At 42.0% G+C, this 20,553-nt stretch overlaps 1 protein-coding gene across 13 annotated transcripts in view; it reads left to right on the forward strand.

Moving 5' to 3' along the window:
• LYPD6B (LY6/PLAUR domain containing 6B) overlaps positions 1-20,553 on the forward strand; it is a 166,972-nt gene that overhangs the window by 47,971 nt on the left and 98,448 nt on the right. The window contains exon 1 of one of the 13 annotated variants that reach the window (XM_077861660.1): positions 9,808-9,871. The exons of the other annotated variants lie outside the window; for them this stretch is intronic. The gene's annotated coding sequence lies outside the window, so the exon portion shown is untranslated. Of the gene's footprint in view, positions 1-9,807; positions 9,872-20,553 lie in introns of those variants that run through there. 13 annotated transcript variants of the gene reach the window in all.

Raw genomic sequence — 20,553 nt, forward strand, 5'->3', positions numbered from 1 at the left:
ACGTGGGATTCGATCCCGGGTCTCCAGGATCGCGCCCTGGGCCAAAGGCAGGCGCCAAACCGCTGCACCACCCAGGGATCCCACTGTGAGGATTTTAATGCCAGAATGTAATTTCACTAAATGTGAATGACCTTCGGACATAGGAATGATTGGACTCGGGCTCCCTTAAGCACAAATAGAATAAAGCTTTGTAACTTCTAGGATGCCAGGGACATGATATAATCTTGAGGACAGGCTTTACATGTAAAGGTCATAATTAGATTTGCTGAACCAAATATCCAAAGGATTGTTTGAAAAATACCTCCTGAACCCCAGGCAGTTGGAAATGAATAGTTAGAGGAGACTGCTACTCTGGGGTTAACCACTTGGGCATTAAGTTCTGGATGTGGTAGCTATTGGAGCAAGAGAGTAATTATGCATTTCCTATAAGACTGGAGTTCTTGAAAGCATTCATTAACTCTCAGATGGATTCTTCTTTGGAAAGAAGAATGAATAAAATTAGATTTTACTCTGAGCTTAGTTTAAACGAAGTGACATTTATGGACAACAAGAACATGAGCACCATTTGCAATCCCTAGATTTTCACGTCTGATCCTTGTCAGTAGGTGGGTCTAACTTGTTCATTGTAATGAGGGGGAAACCAGCACTGTGTCGTTGCTTCCTTTGCTTGGCATTGCTTAGCCACTTGCCAAAGGACATTTAAGGAGGATGTGCGTGAATCAAATAGCAACTCCAAAAATAGCTCTCAAAAGAAAAATCATTAATGAATATGTCCTTGTTTTGGCTTGTGGGGCTTTCAGTGTTCAAGAAATTCTGGTTTAGAAGAGGGCAGCATGGACACCATAGCTGATGGACTAAGACAAAGTCAAAAGTTGAAAGGACCTTTCTCAAGAGGATGGCGTGCAGTCCCATGTGATAGCATGCTCCCAGATAAACAGTTAAAGACCTTTCATTCTTTTTTTTTTAATTTTTATTTATTTATGATAGTCACACACACAGAGAGAGAGAGAGAGGCAGAGACACAGGCAGAGGGAGAAGCAGGCTCCATGCACCGGGAGCCCGACGTGGGATTCGATCCCGGGTCTCCAGGATCGCGCCCTGGGCCAAAGGCAGGCGCCAAACTGCTGCGCCACCCAGGGATCCCACCTTTATTCTCACAGTGAAAATTAGTATGTGTGTGTCTAGCTGGGCTTTTTTTTTTTTTTTTTCTTCCTCAAATGGGAGTTTGGTTAAGCACAGAAGTGATTTGTATGTACTTGGTCTAAACAGTAAAACTTATTTACTCTTAGCTAATCAGGGTAATTATTGTTCCCTGTTTGATGTTGAAGATCTTGGACTTGGACTGAGAGAAAAATCATGAATGGGCCCTGCAAGAAGGCACAAGACCAAGTAAGAGGTGTCAAGGAACTAGGAGGGAGGAAGGGCCAGTGTGACAGCGAGAGGGTGAGAAAGTGATGGATAGATCAGTAAAAAGGACACCAGAGGGACAGACAGCTGAATGGGGATGGGGAGATGTGCAGGGAGGAAGGAATATGCAGAAACACACATAAGCAGGGGAGGGATGGTGGAGAGAGAAAAATGGGGAGTAGTGAGTCAACAAGTTTGCCCAGGTCTTGTGTTCCTGCCTGAATTCCCTCGTGGTGAGTCATCACAGAGCAAATGCAAGTTTATTGGAAGCCAGTTAATGAAGGGAAAACCATTTGAGGAGCAGGTGACAGATTTACCCTATGGGTTAAATTTCTTTATTTCCACTTAGTCTATGCTTTCAGATCTTGAACTTGGGTCCTGAGCTACGTTAATCATTACTGAATATTAATATGGAAATGAGTTTACACTGTTGCAAGTCCCAGTTTCAATCAGTAAGTAATTATGAAAATTAGTCTTAAAAATGCTGTGAAAAGGTGTTGCTTTCCAGGCAATAATTAAACCTCTCAGCCATCTCTGGGTGGTTGATTTTTTTGTTGTTTTTGTTTTTGTTTTTTTCTAAACTTTATGCAGGTGGGAAAAGACAGTGAGTTGCTGCCGAGTTATTCATTAGTGGAGGTAGGTAAAGTTTCCATCAAGGGGAAAAGGGAATGAATGGAATGTTTTGTGACCAAAGATTAAAAGATCAGCTGCTTTCTTTTGACCCGAAGGAAGGATTTTTTTTTTTTTTAAGTTGGAATAGAACCTTTAAAACTCTGGTTTTCATAGGTTTTTTTTTTTTTTTTTTTTTGAGCCAGTTCTCAAAAATGGAGCTACATCTCTGTCCTCAGAGGGAGCCAACCAAACATGCTTGCCAATTTCAGTTTCTGGCAATTAGTAAACAGGTGCTCAAAAATAGCAACACGTAATGGTTGTTATCGCGGTCTCTGGAGGGCCATGGGAGCTGAGCATTACCCCAGAAGCACAGCCTGACAGGCTTGGAGGCGTGCTGCTCTGGTGGCAGGCACCGTGCACCTTTGTCTTCCTACTCCCCGACCACCTGCCCCCAAGAGAGAACCTCTCCCGCTAGAAGGGCAGACCGAATCCTCTTCGAGACTCTTTCAAGGGTGAAGCCTTCGAGGACGTGGTCTAGATCCGGGCACTCTTCAACCTTACATTTGCAAAAGTTGCAGCATCAGCGGGTATTAGAAATCTCCTTTTCTGCACACCAGACCTAGACACCCACAGGGTGGGGGAAAAGCGTTGCCAGATAAAATATAGGACACCCAGTTACACCTGAATTTCAGAGAAACAATGAGTGAAACATTATTCATTGTTGATGTGAAACTCCCAGTAACTGGGAAAAGGAACTCAGTGGTTTTTCCTTTCCCCATAAAAGGCAATGGCCGTTGGATTTGCACCGGCTGTTAATTTGCTGAACTGGCCAGCCAGCTTGCAGCACCTCCCCTGGGCAGTGCCAGGCCCCTGACAGTCTTGGCTGGGCAGCCGGTGGGCTTGTTGTTATGTGTTGATCTGTCCGAGAATCCTTGTATCTTCTTCCAGAAGGGCACAGAGAGAACCGGGAGTAATTGTCAAAGGAAGAAGGCCGGGGTTTTGGACTAGATCTCATCAGAGATTTATACAAGTTAGAGCAGGCAATAAAACAAGCCTCCTAAATTAGGTTGCTTTACGGACTTGAGGGGAAGTCTGTGGCTGTTGATTCATCAGTGAGAAATACAAGTCTGCTTATGTCTAAGCATCAGCACTTTCTTGGGCTATTTGGTCATTCCGTCACGTATCCTACATGATTTTCAGCGCACAGACACAAGAGTTATTTAATGAGGAAATAGAAGGGAGTATAATTTTTAAAAATTGTCGAGTCGAATACTTTTTTTCTTTTTATGACTTCGAGGCAGTATCTTTTACAGAACTTGCAAATAAAAATTGTGAGTAATTGCTTCCTTGTTATAACTTTGCCCTTTGTTGGCTTTTTTGAGGGTGTGAACGTAGAGTGGCGGCGAATCCTAGGAGTGATGAGACCCGGCCCCAGCGCTCTTTCTGGATTATTTCCATTGTGAGTGTTATCAACATTGATAGCTCTTCTGAATTTTATTGTAAATTCCTGAGACTTACATCTTTGGAGCTTACCCTAATTTTTATGTTCCCCAACTGACTTGGATCCATGTTGTCAAAACCCATTTTCCCTGCGTGAGTTGTGTAGGACATGCCCAAGGGCGGTGAAAAAGGGGTTGGATTTCTTCTTGCGTGGATTCTGTAAGTTAAGCTTATTTGCTTCTTGAGTACATTGGAACTTTGACATATCCATTCTAGAGACGTAGATGTAGAGATATATGTAGATAAATATGGATAGGTATAGGTCTATAGATTTTTTAAAGTCCCACTGCTTCAACAATGGATAGCTTAAGACAAATGTGAGATGACGGGACTTTGACGCACTGCTACATCCTGCACTTTTACAAGGCTCTCGTGCCTTTCCCGCATATTGAACTGTCACAGCGATGATCAGTGGTTAAGGATGCCTCCTGAATTCCTGCCCAGCTGCCAGAACAACTGCCTAAGTAAGGTTTCCTGATGTCCAATGACTGTTAATATCCTCTACATACAACTGGTCCGGAGCTGAGATTCTGAAGGCGTGCTGTCTGTACTTTAGTGAAATCTATAAAGAAGCTTCATTCTTGGTCTCCATTGGACGAGGGGAGGCAAGCAAAGGCCCTTCAGAGCGTACAGAAGCCCTTCGTTAACATCTAGTTCTTTAGAGATCAGAGTGGGTCTCTGAACTGCCCGGAGACTCTCGGGAGGATCGCGCCAGTGCCAGGAAGAGGTAAGGCATGTCCCAAGGTCCTCGTCCTTCACCACACCCCACCCTGAGTCTGGAACTCCAAGACTGTCGAATACCAATACCTCTGAATGATGAAGTGAGTCCTGGTAACCAGGATGCAGCCATGCCCACCTGAGGCTTCCCAGAGATCCCCAAAGCTTTGTGTGTGGCCCCAGGAGCCATGTCTAACCTAGGATTGAATTCCTCTCTTTGGAGTGGCTCACCTTCAGGAATACAGTGTTCCACCCAGGGACATTTAAAACCTTGTTTTCCAAAAGATGGGAAAGAGGGCTAGCCCTCAGGGTAGGGCCCACCTGACGACCCAGTCGAAGTCAGAGCACTTGCAAGCTTGTTGGCACAGTAGCGTGGTATTTACTAAGCGGCCAGGGCCTTTGGTCAGAAGTGGCTTCCTCGATTCGTGCGGGCCACATAGAGCTGTTCTCAATGGGAGTGGTCCCTCCGTTGTCCCAGGGCTGTTGTTCCGATGCGTGGTCTGTCCTCATCATGTTCAGTATGAGGAATTTCACGTCATTTTGTAAAGAGAACCATTTACACCGGCTTATTTCCTGTTAGGAAAAGATTGTTAGGGGTTGCTGGGAAGGGATGGGGTATGGGGCAGAGCATGTGATAGTCTAAACCGGATCACACCATATTTTAATAGAGTTATGGTCCTTTCCTTTGGGCCCAGGCGAGTCCCCAGAAGGCTTCTCAACTCCACGCTCCACACAGTCCTGCTAATCAGTTGTTGTTGACACATGAGCTGATGACAGGAGCCACTTCCAGTTTAGAAGGATTATTTCTGGGATCCCTGGGTGGCTCAGCAGTTGAGTGTCTGCCTTTGGCTCAGGGTGTGATCCCGGAGTCCTGGGATCAAGCCCCGCAACGGGCTCCCTGCATGGAGCCTGCTTCTCCTCCCTCTTCTTATGTCTCTGCCTCTCTCTTTGTGTCTCTCATGAATAAATGAACAAAATCTTTTTTTTTTTTTAAGGGTTATTTTCTCTGCTGATTTCTCTAGAAATTTGCCTTGAAAATTAGCTCTGGGAGTCTTTTTAAAAGCAGGGTTCAGGTTGAAGTCCTTTGGCCTTAGTGGAAAGAGGGCAGGTCTTGAGACAGAAGGGTGGTCTGCAAGGGATTGGGCGTAAGGAACCCTTGCTTTCTACCCCAGGCTCGCTCGCCCTGTCACCAGTGGACAGCAGGGCCCTGAATGGGACTAGAGGACCCTTAGAAGGGACCCTTAGCTTCCACTAGAGCTAACCAGCTCATTTATCCTCTTCTCGGTGAGTTTAGTTGCTCCTCATACCCTCTCCCACGGGGCCGTATGAACGTAATCTGTTTTATTAGCTGGGTCTTTAAAATGGGAGCTTCAGGGATCCCTGGGTGGCGCAGTGGTTTGGCGCCTGCCTTTGGCCCGGGGCGCGATCCTGGAGACCCGGGATCGAATCCCACGTTGGGCTCCCGGTGCATGGAGCCTGCTTCTCCCTCTGCCTGTGTCTCTGCCTCTCTCTCTCTCTCTGTGACTATCATAAATGAAGGAAAATTAAAAAAAAAAAAATGGGAGCTTCACGTAAGCTTGTTGTAAGGCTAAATGAATCCATCGTTGAACCTAATAACAATTTAGAATCCTCCTTTCAAAACGACTATATGGGCTAGGCTGTGAGTTCCCCAGAATGTGGAGCGTAAAAAGCAAGACAAATAAAAATATGCTTTCCATCTGGGCTCACACTAACCCGGATCCCTCCTGCTGCCCCCTCCTTGTGACAGTTTTACCCCACACTCCTGATGCGCCAAACAACCCTTGTCAGGGCGCTCATCTGGCAGGACAGAGCGGTGTCCTCAGACGGAACACGTCTACTTAAACCAGGGACTCTCCTGTAGTCCGTTCGGCAGCTTCAGTAGTCGCTCCGGGCCCGCTGTTGGTCGGTGCTACGTGGGCCCGAGCCGCGCGCCTCCAAACCCGGCCGCCGGCCCGGCTTCCCGCAGCAGCACGAGGGAGCGGGCCACCCCCTGGGGCTGCGCTCCGGCCTCAGGCAGCCTGGATGTGGCGGGTGACGGGGACAGGGCGAGCAGGGCTGAGCCAGCGACTGCTGCAGATGCCGAGGCTCAGGGAATACCTGGCGGGCCACCGGGTGTAGTTGTGCCCGTTGTTCATCGCACGAGGGCACCGGGCCACGGGGCTCAGCAGGCCACACGCCAACCCTCGCTGTGGTGCCAGGCGGTGACGCTGGCCTGGACAGAGAGGCCTGGCTCACGGCTCGCGTGGACCCCGGGTGGGGACCCCCACGCTGGGTGCGCTCCTGGGGCGCCTCTCCCATGGTGGCACCTGTTCCTGATGTGTCTGTACGATGGGGCCCGGGGCCCGAACACCTGCTCCCGGGGCCTGGGACCAGCCGGACTACCGTGGCCCCTCTGGATCTGCCGTGGCCTCGGGAGCTCAGGAGTCAGGCGGGAGGCCCCGTGGCTCGAGGGGGTCCCGGGGCGCACCTGCAGCACCCCCGGCCCTCCTCGATAGTCGGGGCGGCCACTGTGGGCCGGAGCAGCCCCCGCAGGCCCCTGTGTGCGCGGGCGGAGCCTGTGTTCACAGTGACCTTCTCTGCGGGGAAGCTCCTCTCCGCGTCGTCCAAGCCACCTCGGCAGCGGGCCGGACTGCACCTGGGCCGCAGGACGTCAGTGGGAAAAGGGCAAATGCAGGAGGGATTATCCGAGCGTGAGAAACACAGGGCCTCGCAGTGAGGCGGGTTTCTGGCGACTTGTGCTAAGAGGAGGCTGAAGCATTAGCACTTCTGTGGGAGGGACCTGGGCTTCGGCTGTGCCGTGTGCACGTGTGCTTCTGCGCGTGTGTGCACGCGTGTGCCCGGCCTGCAAAGGAAACCTGAGAGTCTGGGCTGCTCGTGTTCCTGCGGCCGGGCCTGGGAGACTAGGCGAGATCGCGGTGACGGGGACGCCAAGCAATGGGTGCCCCAGGTTATCTGTAGGGAGGAAAGGGCTGGATTAAGGGCAGAAAGTTCCTGAAGAGGAGCACGGCTGGTGGCACTTGGCCGAGGTCGTCTTCACACGTCCCTCTGCTCCTCCGCTTTCTCTTTCTCACACACGAGCGTGTGGAACCCCCCAAACCACCGATGCCCCCACCTGCCACCTCCCTGCACAAGTCCCCGCACAAGTGACCGTGAGCAGGCGTGACCCCCAGAATCGGCCGCTGTTGTCGCAGCCTCCTCGGTGAAGGGCTCCGCGGCGCTGCGAGTCCGGCGGGTTCCTGCGGTAAAGGCATGGCCGGTGGGTATCCAGTGGCGACGTGAGCTGATGTTTACAGAAAGGAAAAAAGTGTCATCTGATATGAGCTCAGAAAACTGCTGCCACAGGCCTTTGAGACAATTAGTTGAGACTATTTCACAGGGCATTAAGCTTAACAATGTCAGTCTGTTCCTAAATGCTCTTCGGGAAAGTTTCTGCAAGGAGGCCAAAACTTAGGTTGGCAAAAGGGCAACCTCAAATAGGCAATCTCATCTTTTTTTTTTTTTTTTTTAAGCAGCTTTTTTGAGATAAAACGGACCTACAATAAACTGCACGTATTTAAAGTGTAATTTGCTAAATCTTGACATGTATATATCTGAGAATATCACCGTAGCCAAGACAGTGAACACATTCGTCACGCCTAAATGCTTTCTTGTGTATGTTTTTTTTTTCTTTTTTTTTGGTAATCCCAACCTCCTGACCCCCTTCTCCTGGTGGGGAAATGTCTTCCGTCACTCTAAGTTGGCTTGCGTTTTCTAGAGTTTTAAGGGTACGGTGTATATTCATTTTTGTCTGGCTGCTTTCAGCGTAATTATTTTGAGATTCATACACATCGTGCGCATCGTTAGTCCATTTGTTTTACTGGTGAGTGGGCATCCCATTGTGTGGTCACGCCACAATCTGTTCATCCATTCACCTGTCGATGGACAGACACTTGGACTGTTGGCAGCATTGGGCTAGTACAAGCTACTATGAGCATTTACGTAGAAGTCTTTGTATGGGTGTGTATGTTCTCTTCTCTCAGGAATGGGTCATAGGAGTTGTAGGTTTTGTCAACTACCACACTGTTTTTGGAAGAGTCATACCATTTTATGCCGCCATCGAAATGGGGGTTCCATTTCTGGTGTGAGTTCCAGTTCCACTGAATCCTTGCCAGCACTTGACAGCATGTAAGCCTCTTTTACTTCTTTGTGGTGTTAATATTTCTTGAGTAATGGTGTTGCACATCCTTTACATGCTATTTACCATTTGTATATCTTGGATGTGTCCATTTACAAAATGGGGTGGTTTTCTCATTATTCACTTGTTTATCCTTATATATTTCTGAATGCAAATCTTTTATCAGGTATATGCTTTGCAAATATTTTCTCCTAGTCTGTGGGGAAATGCCTTCTGCCTTCTGTGGCTTGTCTTTTTATTCTGACAGTGCCTTTCAAAGAACTGAAATTTTAAATTTTGATGAAATCAAATTTATTGATATATATTTTTTTGTTTGTTGTTTGTTTTTCATTTGCAGACCTTGCTTTGGGTGTCACATCTAAGAAATCTTCACCCAACCTGAAGCCACAAATATTTTCTCCTCCATTTTTTTCTAGCAGTTTGAAAATTTCAAATTGTACATTTGGGTCTGTGATCTGTGTGGATTTAATTTTTTTTTCAGTTGGAGCCAAGTATGGATCAAATTTAAACTTTTTGCAAATATACATCCAGTTGTCCAGCACTGTTTGCTAAAAGGTATTTTTTTCCTCCATTGAATGGCCATTACGTACCTGTTAAAAAATCAGTTGTTTATATGTTTATTAACATGCCTATTCCTTTTTATTTATTTTTATTTATTTATTTTTTAATAAATTTATTTTTTATTGGTGTTCAATTTACCAACATACAGAATAGCACCCAGTGCTCATCCCATCAAGTTAACATGTCTATTCCTGAGCTCTGTTCTGTCTCGTTGACCTGTGTGCCTATCCTGACTTGATTACTTCAACTGTGTAATAAATCTTGAAATTAAATAATAGTTTCTGTTTCTCTGGGTTTTTTGCTTTTTTCAAATGAATTTTAGAATTGGCCTGTCACCTTCTCTAAAAAGCCTCTTGCGATTTTGGTTGGATAGTGTTAAATCTTTAGACTGATTAAGGGAGAACTGCCATCTTAACAATATCTCCCTTCCAATCTGTGAATAAGGCTGTAACTCTCTATTCAGGTTTTCTTTTCTCTGTTTCAGTAATGTTTTCAGTAAAGAGTTCCTTCCCATTTTTGTCAGGTTTATCCTTCAGTGGTTATTGTTTTTAATGATAATATAAATGATTTAAGATATTTTTTAAATCACTATTTGCAAAAAGAAAAAAAATCACTATTTGCTCCTGATATGTAAAAATACATTTTTTTAATATTGAGATGGTATCCTGCAACCTTACTAAGGTCAATTATTAGTAGTTTTATTGAGAATTTTCTTAAATTTTCTACATGTATCGTCATGATATCCTCCATTAAGGTATTTTTACTTCTGTCTGGATGCCTTTTATTCCATAGATTGACTTACTCTACTGACTAGATGCTTCTGTAGAGTGGAATAGAAGAGGTGAGAGGAGACATCCTGGTACTTGAGGAAGGTATGCAGTCTTCTGTTGAGTGTGATTTTAACTGTAGGTGTCTTATGGATATCCTATTAGATTCAGGAAGTTCCTTCTGTTACTAGTATGCTGGGTGCTTTTTTATTTTCTTTTATCAGGAAGAGATGTTGTATTTTGTCAAGTGATTTTTCTGTCTCTTGAGATAATCATATGGTTTTACTTTTAAAGTCTCCTAATAGGGGCACCTGGGTGGCTCAGTGGTTGGGCGTCTGCCATTGGCTCAGGGCGTGACCCCGGGGTCCCCGGATTGAGTCCCACATTGGGCTCCCTGCAGGGAGCCTGCTTCTCCCTCTATGTGTCTGCCTCTCTCTCTCTCTCTCTCTCTCTCTCTCATGAATAAATAAATAGAATCTTAAAAAAAGTCTCCTAATATAGTAAATTATATCATTTTTATTTTTCTGATGACTTTATACCAACCTTGCATTCCTGCAATAAAACCTATGGGATTATATGTTATCTTCTATATTAAATTCAGTTTGCAAAAATTTTGTTTAGAATTTTTGCATCTATTCATAAGAGATAGTGGTTTGCAGTTTTCTTGTAACGTCTTTTCTGCTTTTGGTATCAGAATGAGGTTTCACAGAGTGAGTTGAAAGTATTATTATTACATTATTCTTTTTAATTTTTCTAGAAGGGCATGTGTGGAATTTGTATTCTTTCTTCATTAAAGTTTGGTAGATTCACCAGTGAATGTATCTGGGTATTTTGTTTGTGGGAATGATTTAACTATGAATCCAAGTTCTTGAGTAGATACAGAGGTATTAAGGTTATCAATTTCTTGAGAAAACTTTGGTAGTTGTGTCTTTCAAGGATTTTTTCATTTAATCTGTGATTTTGAAGTTATTACTATAAAGTTCATAATATTCTTTCATTCTTTTAACATCTGTTGAATATGTTGTGATGTTAACTCTTTTTGATGTTTATAATTTGTGTTTTTTCTTTTGTTTTCCTAATCTACATACAGTGTTATAAAATTATCGCTCTCAAAGACTAAGCTTTTAGTTTTCTTTTCTTTTTTGGCCTTCTACTTGATTTCTGCTCTCGTTTTTCCTTTCTTATGCTTATTTTTGGAACTTATTTTCTCTCATTTCTAGTTTAAGATAGAAACCAAGTTCATTGATTTGAGGCTTTCCCGAAGCATTTAGCATTTAGGCATTTAGTGCTATAAATTTTTTCTAAGGGGATCCCTGGGTGGCTCAGCGGTTTAGCGCCTGCCTTTGGCCCAGGGCGCGATCCTGGAGTCCTGGGATAGAGTCCCGCGTCGGGCTCCCGGCATGGAGCCTGCTTCTCCCTCCTCCTGTGTCTCTGCCTCTCTCTCTCTCTCTCTCTCTCTCTCTCTATGTCTATCATAAATAAATAAACCAATCTTTAAAAAAAAATTTTTTTCTAAGAGTCCCACATACTCTGTTTTCATTGAATTCAGAATACTCTCTAATCTTATTTTAACCTTTTCTTTGACTCCTGGTTTAGGTTTATGTTTTAGTTTACAAACATTTGGGGATTTTCCAGAGATCTTTATTGCTAATTTAATTCTATGTAGTCAGAGAACTATGACTTGAAATATTTTTAATCTACTCAGATTTGATTTATAGACCAGAATATGTTCTGTCTTGTTAAATGTTCCATGTGCACGTGAAGACAGTTTATTCTACTTTTGATTGGTATTCTATAATTGCTAACTAAGTCAAATTGATAGTAAATTCTTAATGATTTTCTGTCTACTTGTTTGATCAATTATTGAGAGAGGGGTATTGAAATCTCCAGTTATAATTATGGATTTGTCTAATTCTCCTTGCAGTTCAAGGAGGTTTTTTTTTTTTTTCTCTCTCTCTCTCATATATTTTGAAGCTCTGTTAATAGATTCATAAATGTTTGGGATTATTCTGTCCTCTTGATTAATGACCACTTTATGAAATAGCTATTTTTAGTCCTAGAAACATAACTATATAAAATATATTGCTCTGAAATGTACCCTGTCTGGTGTTGTCACTCCAGATTTTTTTTTTTTTTTTGGACTAGCATGGTATATCTTCTATCAATTTAATTTTAATCTATTTATATCTAAAGTATGTTTCTTGTAAGTAGCATATGGTTGGGGTATATCTTTTTCATCCAACTGACAATATTTGACTTTAATTTTTGGGGTATAAGGCTGCTTGTAGTGAATGAGATTATTACTTTTTACATAGGCTTCATGCCCTGCATGGAACCCAACATAGGGCATAAACTCACAACCCCGAGATCAGGACCTGAGATGAGCTCAAGAGTCAGACATGCTTAACCAACTGAGCCACCCAGGTGCCCCTGAATGTGATTACTGATATGGCAAAGTTTAAGCCTTTCATCTTGCTGCTTGTTTTCTAATTGGTCCTCTGGGTTCTTTGTTCCCTTTTCCTGTTTCTCAGGCTTCTTTTAGATTGAGTTTTTTTTTTAAGATTTTTATTTGATCTTATTAGCTAATTTAAACCTTATTAAAGCTTATTAGCTTTATTTTTTGTAATTGTTGCTATAGCTTATATTTTATGTCTTTAACTTATCCTAGTCTGCCTCAAAGTGATATTATTTCACTTCACTCATAGTATAAGAATTTTATAATAGTATACTTTTATTTCTACTCCTCTCCCCAGTCTCTAATGCTATTTTTTCATACATTTTAGTTCTATATCTGTAGGAAATTCCACAATACACAGAAAAGATTTTTGTTTAAACAGACCTTGATTTATTAAGAAGACTTAAATAATAAGAGACAGTCTTGTGTTTATCTGTATACTTAGGATTTTTGGTATTTCTCACTCCTTTCTGTAGATCTATTTTCCACTTTGTATCTTTTTTTTTCTTTTGTTTGAAAGACTTGAATGTTTTTGTAGTGCAGGTCCTAAAGCTATTTCACCTTTGTTTTTGAAATATATTTTTACTAGGTATAAAGTTCTAGACTGATGGTTTTTTTTTTTTTGCCCTTTCAGTATTTTTAAAGATGTTGAGCCATCTTCTCACTCACATTGTTCCTGGTGAGAAATCTGCTGTGCTCCTGATCTTTGTTCCTCTGGACATAATGTGTCTTTTTTCTCTGATCGTTTTTTAGCATTTTCTTTTTTACTACTGTTTTTGAGGATTTTGATAGTTATGTGTCTTGCTATAGTTTTATTTATGTTTCTCATGCTCTGGGTTCATTAAGTGTTTTAGACCTGTAAGATGATTGTTTTAATCAAATTTGGAAAACATTTAGCTCATTTATTTCTCTTGCTCTTATCTTTAAGGGAACTCCAATTATATGTATCTTAGGTAACAGAGTTGTTTTATAGTTCACTGATGCTCTATTTTTTTTTAAATTTGTTTCATTTTGGGGAGTTTTTATTGCTATGTTGTCAAGTTTCCCGATCTTTTGTTCTATAATGTTTAGCCATTAATTGTCTTCAATGTGTTTTTCATCTCAGAGGTTGCAATTTCTTTTGTAGAAGTTTGATTGGGGGTTTAAACATTTTTTCTTTTAAAAAACTTAAGTAGAGATAGATCACAGCTACGATAGCTTTAATGTCCTTGTCTGTCAATTCTAACATCTGTGTCTGTTCTGGGTGATTTTGGATGATTTTGTTTTCTCCTGCTTCTTAGGCTGGTAATCTTTATTTGCTGGACATTGTGAATTTTATCACCTTGGGTGCTGGATATTTTTGTATTCCTATAAACATTCTTGAGCTTTGTTCTAAGATGCAGTTAGGTTTTTTAGAAAGTTTGACCATTTTTGGTAATTTTTATATTTGCTAGGCAGACCATAGTAGCATTTAGTTTAGAGTTAAGTATTCTCCACTACTGAGTGAGGGCCCTTCTGAGGACTATATTCTATGCCCATGAATTATGAAGTTTTACAATCTGGCTAATGGAAATGGCAACTGTAGAATATTACATATTATATTCCATTTTAATGTAAAATATACATATATTATGGATGTTTCCCTTATTTATGTAGTTATTGTTTTATGAATACATATAATGTGATAGACATCAGACATAGAATAGCAAAAAAAAACCTTGCTCTCAAGGAGTCTGCATTCTGTGGCTGGAGACTTACAGGGCAGTAGTTATATAAGATGTCAGGTAGCAATATGTGCTTTGAAGAAAATCAGAGTAAGGGGAGTGAACATGATGGTGAGTGGGATAGGGTACAGAAATATGCATGGGAGTAATTCCTTGGAAAGATGACATTTGAGTAGAAATTGGAATATGAAGTAAAGGATCATGCCAGGTGGCTCTCTGGGGGAAAGACAGTCTAGATATTTGAATAAGTGCTAAGATGGAATGAATAGCAAGGAGGATGGGTTTGGCTTGTTTTGAGGAAGATCAAAGAGGTTGGTATGGTTGGGGTGCTGGTAGAAAGTAAGGGAAGGAACGGGGAGGGGGAGATCATATAAGGCTTTGCTGCATGTGATAAGAACTTTGGGTTTTGCTCTGAGGGTGATAGGAATCATTTAGGGGTTTTGAGAAAAGTAATGGTATGACCCGCCTTACCTTTTTGAAGGTATGCTATGTAGCCATGTGGAGAATTGACTGTAGGTGAAGGGCAGTAACAAGATCAGATTAAAAGCTGTTATAATCATTCAGACCAAATCAGTTGGTAGTGGTGAAGGCAATGGGGAAATAGGCTCAGGATATCTTTAGAAGTTAGAACCTGCAGGATTTGTTGATGGGCTTAGATGTAGGATAAGAGAAAGAATGAAATTAAGAATGGCTCCTCAGTGCTTTTGTTTAGTTTTTGCCCCTTCTCCTTGCACGCCTGATACACAACAAGAAAAGAAGTTACCATTAGTAGGATGGAGAAGACTTGGGGAGAAGAATCGAGTTCAGGTTTGACATGTTGAGTTTAAGATTCCCTATACAATGTCCAGTAAAACATTACAAGGCTAGAGTTCAAGGGAGAAGTCTGGGCTGGAGAGCCATTAACATGTACAAGACATGTGAAGCATGGGCCTAAATGAGATCACCTAGGGAATGAGTATAGATGGAGAATGGAAGAAGGCTGAGGATTGGATTATTCTACATTTAGAGGTTGGGAAGATGAGGAAGAGCCATCAAAGGAGATCAAGAAGGAATAGGTAAAGAGGCAGAACGAGAGCTTGGAGAGGGACATCCTAGGAGCTAAGAGAAGGAAGTGTTTCAAGAATAGAGGATGTAGTGTACTATGTCAGCCACTATTCAGAATTTAAGAAAATAAGGTCTTAGAATTGACTTTGGGGCTTGGCAAGGTGAAGGGCATTGGTGACCTTGACAAGTGCCGGCTTGTGGAAGTGGCAGGAATGAAAATCTGATTGGGGTGAGTTCCAGAGAGCCTGGGGAGAGGACCTGGCCATAGTGAGCATGGGTGGTCTTTGGAATTGTGTTGTGAAGGGGAACACAGGAATGGGGTGCGAGCAGATGCAAATGCCCACCATACTTAGATGTCTTAAAGGAGACTCAAGAAAAGTGCACCCTGTGGTTACCTCTGAGAGAGACTGTGTGGACTTGGGTATAGAGGAGATGGAGGAAACATTGTGTATTGCTTTTTCTTTTTCATCATGCTTGTGGTGCTCTTATTGAGAAGCAATCCTCACAGGGTTTATATCAATACATGAATATACATATAAAGATAGAATATGATATACATGGTGTTATGTTAAATCAGGAAAGGACTATGCAGAGAAAAGGGAAAAAATGCATAAAATATTCAAAATAATGTATAAATGGAATGAACTTTGGAATCAAAGTATGAAGAGCTTCCATACAAATCACTTCATGTCTCTTAGCCTTGGCTTCTTTATTTGTAAGTAATATATAAAAATACTAGCATCAAGGGTTAATATGAAACTTAACTGGAATAATGTATGTTATGTGCCTGTTATTCCTTTGAGGTTTCCATATTGTCTCATGTTTTAAAAGGGACAAAATATTCACGAATTACTAGTGTAGTTAAAAGTTTCACTAGTGTAGTGAAAATAGATTGGGATAGCAGTTAGTAGCATTTGGTTCTTGGTCATCTCCTATTCAGTATAGTTTCTGTGCTTTTAACAACCAACAAGTCAATAAGTAGTTTAAGTAGAAACATCAGGTGATTTTTTTTTTCCCTTGCCCAGGTGACTCACTGTTGTTGAACAAAAGCAGAAGGTATATGGGGTGGGGAGGACTGAAAGCTCAGATGGTACTGACCATCTGAAAAATTAGCTGGAGAAAATCCAATGAATGCATCAAAAAATAGGTTAATGAAAATGTGATTTCCTTTATCGATACCTCCAAGGCCTGTATCTGCTGCCTGGGTTGAGGTCTTCTGTGTGGCTTGTGAAGAGCACTGCTTGTAAGGACAGCTCTGGTCTAACTGTTGTCCTGGTATCATTACTTATAACGTCCCCTCTCGCTTCCAGAAATGCCCCAGTGCAGAAGACAAATTATAAGGTTCCCCTACTTAAGGGACGTGGAACCTGCAAAAGTTTTCACAGTGATGCTCTTGGATGGTTTTGCTCGAAGATTTGTATATTAATATGGGAATACAGTAAGATTAAAAGGACGTCCAGGTCAGTTTCCAGATTGAAATTCTGTGATAAAGTGGAGAAAGAAAGCATTTGGGATGGGACAGTGGCGTTTTCTGTCCTGGCTAGATGGGCAGCATAAATGTGGGTTCTTAATATAGGCCAGAGGGAGCCATGTTAAGTATGACACATTGCAAATACTAAGGCTTTATTCAAATGAAAAGTGCTTTCATATGTATTTTTCCATTTGAGTCTCACCATAATATCTGGTTTGATTTTTTTTTTTAAATAATAGTTGTGGGAATAGTGGTTATTGATCTGGAAATAAAATTCAAATCTCCTCATGCTCTTTCCATTATAACACAAGCATTGGAAAGCCTTTGCCATAATCTCCAGGGAAGGCTTTTTCTGACTAGGACAGAAAGTGCATTGAGGGGGCTTCCTGGAGTGAACCATATGGTTACCTGTTCAAAAGACCAAGTTACCTTTACTCTCGGCAGTGGCTTTGGTACATAAGGTGTTGGACTGGAATCCTTGCCTATCTCCAATGTTTTTATTATTATTTTTAAAATTTTTCTTTGAAGATTTATTTTTGATTTATTTATTTTACAGCATACAAGCAGGGGGAGGGTCAGGGGGAGAGAATGGAGCCCGATGGTGGTACTCAATCTCATGACCCTGAGACCATGATCCCAGCTGAAATCAAGGGTCAGCTACTCAAATGACTGAGCTACCCAGGTGCTTCAATTTCCAACAAACAGAAAAGCAGTTGGTTGACTACTGTCAGATTTGGGTACATGCTATTTACCTTAACCTTGGGAATTCCATTGCTTCCTTTTCCCCCTCTGAAAGTCCAGTAAAGCAAAGGGCAGGAGGAAAGTCATGGACAGAACAGTTAAAAGAGCTTCGAGGGATTGAATTGATATCATATGAGGCTCCTGCTTAGTACCTAACTTCACATACCAACTTCTAAATTAAGTATTACAGTATGGAATTTGCGGATTGAAAGAAAAAAATTGGAACTTCTAGCTAATTACTCTTTCAACTATTTTTTTTTCTTTTTCTGAATGCACAATCTTTGGAGAAGTCTTATTATAAGTAATGCTTTTATCTCAGTGCGAAGTGATATTTCATTTTGATCTAGGAATCCAGGGTTTGGATATGTATTTCTTTTTTGCAAAATGTTAGCATATTGTCCTGCTAAATTAAGTAATGACAAAGGAAAACTTCAATGCAGCTCTTCCTTACTATCCTGAAATCCTATATCAAGACCCCACATATCTGAGAGAAGGAAATTGTACCTTAAGGTTTAGCACAGAAGTCATAAAGGCGGGGTCTCTGTAAGAGCTGGGCTGTCAGCAGCCTGCAAATTACAACTCTAGGGAGTGTCAAAACTTAAAGTTCGTCTTTAACATAAAGGGGGTTCACACAGTGCGACTCTGAGAGCTAATCTTTAGTGACAGATGAAGAGAAAGGAGCCTCAAGTGTTGTCAGGAAAATCCAAGTCTTCTATCCTAAGCACTTTTGACTTTCTAGACATCAGCCAGTCATTGCCAAGAATACGTCTGAAGGGACTGATCCCAGCTATTTGAAAGGGCTTTCTTTTTGTATAAGGTGCTTAGAGAATCATGTAGTATTCTGTTCTGTGGCATATTTTACATATAACTTGACCACAAATAACAGTGATCCTAATGATTTTTTTTCCCTCCAAGTTGATGGCAGCACGGACTTGTGCAAAGAAAGCTCATGGAGCTGGGAGGCAATCCTGACCACGACAATTCAGATTTTACTACCAATTAGCTTGTTTAAACCTTTGTTACCCCAGTTTTCACATCTGTAACCAGATTCTAACAACTTTCCTATCTACCTTATTGGAATAGTTTTGTGGTCAAATGGATGATTAGATGTCAGATCCTTCGAAAAGTAGAATCTTGCCTCTGGTAGACTCACATGCTCACCTGCACCTCATTCATCTTCACGGGAGGGTTTCCCTTCCCGGCCCCTCTTGCAGCTGGGCAGGTCCTGTGACTCTTCGTGGCCAGTGGGTTGTGGTTGGACACGAGTCACTTCCGGGCCAGACTGATTAGTTGGTGTAAGACCCTTTGGCGTGCTCTTTCCCTGTTGTGGTGATTGTGGGAATATGTTTCCACCTTTGGAGCTGCCTGGAATGCTAAAACAACACGTGGAAGACGGTTACTTCAGAGAGGTGCCTGGACCCACCACAGGCTTCGATGCAGCAAGAGACAGACCTAGGGTGTCAGATCACGGATGCTGAGGGATTGCTTGTCATGCAGCATAACCAGCCAATCCAGGCAGCTCTCTGTATCAAGAGATCATTGGTCAGAAGTCTTCCAGACTCCTCCTAATATCTACCCATGATTTGCTGGTGTTTCATATTCTGACACCTAATGGACTTGAATCTGATTATCGTGACTCTCGGCCCAACCTTCCACCCCTAAGACTCTCCACTGTCCTTTTGGATATAACCTGAAAGGATGCACTGTATTGGCAGTCGTACCTAGTGGCAGTTACAACATAAAGGGAGAGGTGGTAAGCCCAAGAAGCAATGCACCTGGCATTTGATGGGTAGTCAACAAACCTTTCCGGGCTGTAGGAAGAGCAATTGGACCATATGGTCGTTACCAGTGATTCCATGTAGCTAAATGGAGAAGCCAACACTCAGTTCTCCTCGCACTTGCCTCAGAAGCAGGGTTTGGCACAGTTCGTCACTCTTTCTTGAAACTCTTTTTGATCCTTGGCTTCCTAGACACTAGCGTCTTCTAGTTTTCCTCCTGTCCTAGCGACCACTCCTTGGTATCCTTTGCTCAATCCTCTCGTGCCTGATATCTAAATACTGAAGTGCCCTGGAGTGCAGTCTTTGGAGCTCTTCTCTTTTATTCGAATCTCTCCATCATATCCGCTTTTTGTTTTATTATTGATGACTTATTTTTATTGATTTATACAGTCTCTTTTATATCAGATATTAACCCTCTATCATATATTGCTAAGAATTTTCCTCACTCGTTATTAGATTTTTACTTTATAGTTTTTCCATGTAGACATTTTGTCATTTCTACATAATCAAATATGCCATTTTTAAAATGGTTTTTGGAATTGTGGGATTTGAGGGATTAGTTAATGTGTGATACGATGATACTTAAAATATGAAATTGCTTCTATATTAAAGACCAAATCATTGGTCTGGAGTTGTTCTCTGGGTTGGTGGTTACATGGTGAAGGATCGTGTCATTCCAATCCATATTCTTGATAAATTACACTTGTTACTATAACAATAATTTATTGCTATGTAGCAACTTCAAATTTTAGTTGATTGAAACACCCATAATCATTTATTATCTTTCATGGTGTCTGTGGATCTGGAAATCAGAAGTGGCTTGGCTGGGCAATTACGGATCAGTGTTTCTCGTGAGATATGCACATGTTGGCCAAAGCTGCTGTCATTTGAAGACTTGGCTGGGGCTGAATGATTTATGTCGAAGGGAACTCACGTACCTGGCAAGTTGGTCCCTCTTTATATGGGCCTTTTTATGGGACTGCTTGAGTATCCTTATGACCTGGTTATTGATTTTCCCCAGAACAATTGATCCAAGAGACCAAGGCAGAAACTCTGGTGTCTTCTAGGATCCAGCCTCAGAGGTCAAACATCATCACATTCAGTTAATTTCATAGGTGGCATCATAGACCAGTTGTACTTCAGAATGTTGAGGGGTAGGAAAGGATACTACTAAAGGCATGGCCACCAGGATGTGAGATCCTTGGGGGACCACTGTGGAGCTTGGCTACCACAGTAACCACACGGTATTCCTTATTCGAGAGGTTTTCTTGGGTTTGATACAGCTTCTAAACTTAAAATACAGGAATGCCAACTGATGAGTATTGGGTTTTATCCAAAGCACTGTTAACTTTACACGCTATTAAAGTAGCAGAGATGGATGAGTATTTGCCGACTGCTGGAGTAGGCCCCTCAGGGCAGAAGATGTCCGAGATTATACCAATGTACGTCTCCCAGTATGCTTTCTGGGACTAATGTCGTTCTTGATTTTCTACTTCCTCCATACCTCTCTGAATTCAAATATTTTGAAGAAAATAAGTCACGTAGGGGCCAGACAATGTCTAAGAGGAAAATAGCTGCTAATAATAACTTTTATAAATCACT

Source organism: Canis aureus, chromosome 20, assembly GCF_053574225.1.
Source record: "Canis aureus isolate CA01 chromosome 20, VMU_Caureus_v.1.0, whole genome shotgun sequence".
NCBI classification, from domain to species: Eukaryota; Metazoa; Chordata; class Mammalia; order Carnivora; family Canidae; genus Canis; species Canis aureus.